The sequence below is a fragment of the Tachysurus vachellii genome, chromosome 20 (assembly GCF_030014155.1).
Source record: "Tachysurus vachellii isolate PV-2020 chromosome 20, HZAU_Pvac_v1, whole genome shotgun sequence".
NCBI classification, from domain to species: Eukaryota; Metazoa; Chordata; class Actinopteri; order Siluriformes; family Bagridae; genus Tachysurus; species Tachysurus vachellii.
The window spans coordinates 11,389,671-11,395,670 of NC_083479.1; positions in this window are offsets into that span (position 1 = coordinate 11,389,671).

Below are 6,000 nucleotides of genomic sequence, written 5' to 3' on the forward strand. Positions count from 1 at the left end.
TATCTCTCTCTCTCTCTCTCTCTCTCTCTCCCCCAATAGTTAGTCACTTCAAGGTTTGTGTGATTCAATAATTTACATTTTTTGATTGATGTGATTGATTGTTGTTGTTATTCTGTTGTTAAAAAGGAAGGATCTAATTTAAGGATGTGTTCATGTCCCATTAAAAGGGAATGCCTGTTCAAAAAATGCCATTTGGTTGCATAGAAACCATTGCACTTTTTTATATAACCTTTTCCATGGTCCTCTGCCATGTTTGAGGCATGTTGAAACTTTTCATGCTTTTATGTTGGCCTTATTTCAGTTACATTTACATCTTATTCTTTGTAGTTTTGATTTTTATTCATTTTTAGATTTTTATTGTTTTATTTACAACTCACCTGTATGTGGACACCTTTTAAAAATAAATGCATATAATCAATAATAAAACTCTCATAGTCCATAAATTACTGTAGATTTAACTTTGTTTAATATATACATTTAGTTAAATTATAAAACATCTGCATGACCTGCCAGTGACTTGCTTGACTCATGCTACGACTTGACTTGAATTGCTTGACATAAAGCAGTGACTTGACTTGACTTGACTTGACTCTCACAAAAAATGACTCAGACTTGCTTGAGACTTGAAGGTTAAGACTTGAAACTTACTTGAGACTTGCACATGTGTGACTTACTCCCACCTCTGGCATCTCCTATTAGAATATCCGAATACTTCATGAAGCAGAGTCCAACTGGAGCTGGTACATCTTTAGATGCCTCAGGATCCTTACATATCGTTGGCCTCAGCTCAAAGAAAGTCCAAAATCTTCATGAACGGAACACAACTGGAGCTGGTACAAAAAAGAAAGCTGGGTAGAAAAAGAAAAGCAGTGGAGAGAAATTAGTGTAGCTGCTATTCATAATATAAGCAAGCACTAGATGATAATGTGCATTTGATCAGATGTACTAGAGAACAAGATTATGAGTATTAAGTATTAAGTGAACGCCTCACTGAAGAGATATGTCTTTAATCTATCTAACTATCTATCTATCTATCTATATATATATATATATATATATATATATATATATATATATATATATATATATATACATATATATACACATATATATATATATACATATATATATATGTGTGTGTGTGTGTGTGTGTGTGTGAACTGACCAGGCATTATACTTTTGGTTGTTACCTACACTATATTTTAACTTGCTAGTTAGAAATAGTGAGCTAGTTCCCCCTAGTGGAAAGTGCCAAAAATGATATTTTGACTTCTTTTTGTATGCAGCACCAAAAACATTTGAACTAGCTAGCTAACATTAATTGACTTGGTCACTTTGTAGTTTCTGTACTGTATAAGATCATAATGAGCCGAGTTACACTGCAGCAGGTCAGAAATATATGCTGCTAATTCATTACACAGTCACTGTGTACACTAAACTATTTACATTAAAATACAGTACTTGGACTAATAGAGTCATGCATTTTCATTTTCTTTTAAAATAAAACAATGGCACCAATTTTTTTTAGCTTATTACCCTCTGGCTTAAATAAGAATGCTGTACACAATGTACCAAGCACCATTTTTTGTTTGCTACACACTTTTAGCTGCAGTTTAAAATGAAAGAATGTAGGATCATCAATCCTAATGTGTGTATTTGGAGATTTAATTCATACTTAGGGTTAGCAATAAAGAAAACAAGAACCCCTTCAAAACTCTTTTTTTGTGTGTCTGTGTACAGCCTAACCTGACCATTATCCCTTATGTTTGAGAAGACGTTTTTGTCCTAACTGTGAAGTCAAGAAGCTTTTTGCACTAGCAGTGTCCCCATTTGTCATCAAAATACATCAACAACTAATAAATTTACACCACAACCAAGTGCATCACTGATATTTACACAAATATATACAATTGGTCATTCGAATTGCTAGAAATGTGGAAGCTTTGAGGGCCATGTTGATTGAAAATCCTGATGCACTTCTCAGTTTTGACACCAGAGGGCAGTCTTATTATGTTTATTATCTGGACGTGCATGGACTTACCTTGCTGAGGTTCTTCGTTCAGAGTTAATAATAAACAAATGAATAAACAAATATATGAGAGCAAATTAAAGGCGGTGAATTACACAATCAGTCATACAATCAGAACCGGTTAATATAGAATTTTGGAGATTATACAATGAAATAATTAGATTTAATTTGCTTAGACAGTTGCAGTAAAACATGCCCTATAGTGCTGAGACTCATGAAACATCATTATTCCATCAGTTTCAGCTACTATCTTCTAGTTAGAACAGTTTTTCTTAGTCTTATGTCAGAGTTGAAACTTTAATTACCTTAGGCTTCAGTAAAGAGTCGATCAGGAGTGACTCAATTTAGTTCAACTCAGTTTTATATGTATAGTGATTTAAGCAATGGGAATTGTTACAAATCAGCACTACAGAAATATATAAATTCAGGATGTCAATTTATCCCTAATGAGCAAGCGGCACTGGCAAAAGCGATACGATAGGAAGAAGAAACCTTGAGAGGAACCAGATTCAGAATTTGGGTGACAGCAGATTGGGTGACAGTGCAGTAATAAATAAATCCCTTCTATAACTGTGTACCATATGGTCAAGTGCAATTGTGTAACCAAGATTGTTCTTGGTTTAGTTCTAGATAAGTCTAACCTTATTCACACTATAGATATCTCCTTCTTTTTTAACCATTTGTACAAAAGTAAATGATGGTTGTCTGTGGATCAGTAGATCATCTGCTGTGTGTGAAGACTCCATTGCTGACCGCTATAAATACATGAATGAACACATTGGCATTGTATCCATTGTGTTGTTGGTATTAAACCAACTGCTATGGAACAATGTACCACACAGCCTGACTCACACCAATGAAGCTTGACACTAAATAGGCATATATTTACAAACAACCACTTAAGTCTAATTGAATTCATTTACATTTTTATGAGCTGTTCCATTCCGGCAACAGGCATCTGGGGAAAACAGATGGGACGAGAATTAAAGAGTGAATAGCCACATTATGAGTGTTCAAAGGGACGGAGTCTGGGTTCATTTCTGGCTTGCCTTCATAAGGACACTAGATGTTGCTGATAGTTGTCAGCTAATGACTGAATCATATGGACATGGAGAAGGGATGCTGCCAGCCTCCATCCTACATCAGTCACCAGTCCAGAGTGGTGGTTAATGCAAAGGAGTGGAACTGCACACAAAGACGGCAAAGGAAAGGGGTAAGGGGGAGTCAGTGGGCGTTCAGGCCAGGGCAGAGGTGCATTAGAGGGAGGGTTGCTTTCTGAGAGGGCACTTAACTGGCTAAGAATGCACAGGAGAGGAAAAGGGTGGGGGATACACCAGCAAAGAAAGGCAACAAGTACAAAGACTAGTAATAGGCATGAGTTTTTGCTGTCTCCTACTTTGAAAGCTTTACAGTACACGTATTTGGTCCAGAGATGGCTTGTATTGTATTGAAATAATCCACATCAGCAGGACCCATATGGTTCGGCCATTTAACCGAACAGATTGGCGCTTTTTGTAGCACAGACTGAATGCTAATCCCTTGCTTTTTGAGCCTCACATGGAGTCCAGACCCTATTAACAGGAATGTGCCTAGTGTCGGCGGTCTGTAGCTCCTCAGGCCGCAGGACGCGATGATGGGCAGCACAGCTGATCCCCACGTGACCATCTCACTCATATTGATTCCCCTCCAATGCCTAATTCTATTAATCAGAGCAATTTCCCTGTGGGCAGTGGTTTATTTCACTCATCAAATGCCTGATGAAATCTTTAGACACCATGAATTAGGGCCAATCACAACAAATAGCTGATAGTGTTAACCAGTCACAAGCTGAGCAGAGGCAGCGGTCCACTCTAATTTGAAAGCTAGTGAGGTGATAATGCGGTGTGTCATCCTTTTGTGGGCACGCATTAATGCAGCTGCCTGAGATGGCAATTGACAGCAAATCGACTGCTTCCAGAGCTAGAAGAAGGAGATAAAATTGGAGTGATGCTGAAAATAAAGAACATTGACTGGCAAACTGTGGAGTGACTGTGGACTTTAATCCATTATTGCTCCAGATGGGGAGGGCTTAATGCATCCCTGTCTTACACAGCATTTACATGTCGCGCCGCACTCCTCTCAGTCTCCGTGTAGAACTAAAGTCGACGGCAGAGTCACAGCATTAAGTGACTGACTGCATCTAATTGATTAGCCAGTAGAAGGGTCAAAGTTGGCTATAGCTTGTTGGAACTATAGATTTTTTTTCTACAGAGGATACTTGTAAAACAAATATGCATAGACATACCCAGATGTGCCCAGGCATGCTATAAATAAATATCAAATATAGTAATTTCCAAACAATCTGGTGTGGGTATTAAATGTGAAAATCCCATTTTTGGACAGACTGATGTAAAGTCAGAGCCACCTGTAAACACGGAGCATAAAATATGCCTTATCCAAATGTATTGTCATATTTACATTCACAAGGGACACCAATTTAGTCTGTTCCATCTTCAAACACTACTTCAATATTCCATAAATACAGTATGAATATAAAGCCTCAATAAGAAAGTGCAGCAGGCTCTGGCCTCTACAATACAAAAAAACAGATATAGAATATCTAGCTGAGGATTCTGGGTGATGAGCTTCAATCAAGCTAGGAGATGAACTACACACATTTCAAGAATCTCACAAATATACTTTCATTACTACATTAAACTATGTCTATCTTATGATTGCTAAGGTTTAGATAGCATATCCCTGTCCTAAGAATCCCTGATGCACACACAGGTTCCTTATTTGCCTACAAGGACCACCTGTGTAATAGGCAATTGCTTATAAATTCCAGCAAATAAACTACAGGAGCCAAGAAAGGCTATTTGCCTAGAGTGGGTGTATGCCTCATTGTCTTCCTATATCGAGTACTTCTAAATACATAGCTGGTGATTGGGCAAGCTTCAGAAATAATTGTGTGTAGAATGGAAGAGATATGCAGAGGTCTTGCCCCCAGTTGAACATGCATACTTTTGCATCAGTGTGAGAGGGAGGGGATGATGTGAGAGCTCTGGCATGCCTGTGTGTCTGTGTGTATGTGTGTGTGTGTGTGTGTGTGTGTGTGTGTGTGTGTGTGTGTGTGTCTTCTCACTACATGTTGTTAGCAGGAAACAGCTGTTCATTTGGAGCTGCCTGCACCTTTCCCTGACCCCAGTTTGGGCTGCGTGGAACAAGAATTAGCCGCATTACGCCGGCCCTGCTGCATGCTGCCTCCGTGTGATTCTGGTCACATTCTCTCCATTACCAAGGCCCCTCTCTCTGATTAAGCATGACACACTCACTAACATGCCAAATCACTGCCTCAGAGTCCTGGGCTGTACACACACACATGCCTGCACACTCAGCTACTCCCACACACACCGTGGCACGCGTACGGCACTTGCCAAATCTTGTCACAAGCCTAAAATACCAACCTGAATAGAAAACAAGCTATTACTGTCTAGTCATTTCATTTACTTATGTTTGATTTGAGATTTATGGCTCTCTACTGATCTTGCAAACTTGTGAACCTACAAAATAGGCACAGAGATATTCAACAGGAATACAGGGGATCTGGGGAAAATGTGCCTTATTTTGAATGTGAAAGAATGATATGACATTGAGAACTAAAGATCTCTTTTTCTGAATAATATTTAAAAATTGATTTGGTCTATAACTAAGATTTTAGAATATAATGATCGCACCAGTACTAAATGTAAATATCAGTATGACATTTGTAGACATGCTACTCTCCTATAATTTCTCCTAGAACCTCTGAATACAGAAAACATACGTTCAGTTATTTTTAAATAATAATAAAATCTTAACAATGATTTGTTAAAAACTGTTAATTTATCCACAGATGGCATTAATATGCTATAAATATGGGATTATCAACAACAATGGCTTTATACATTCCTAATTCATGTTTCTAGTGGTTATTAAAGTCAGTGTATGCA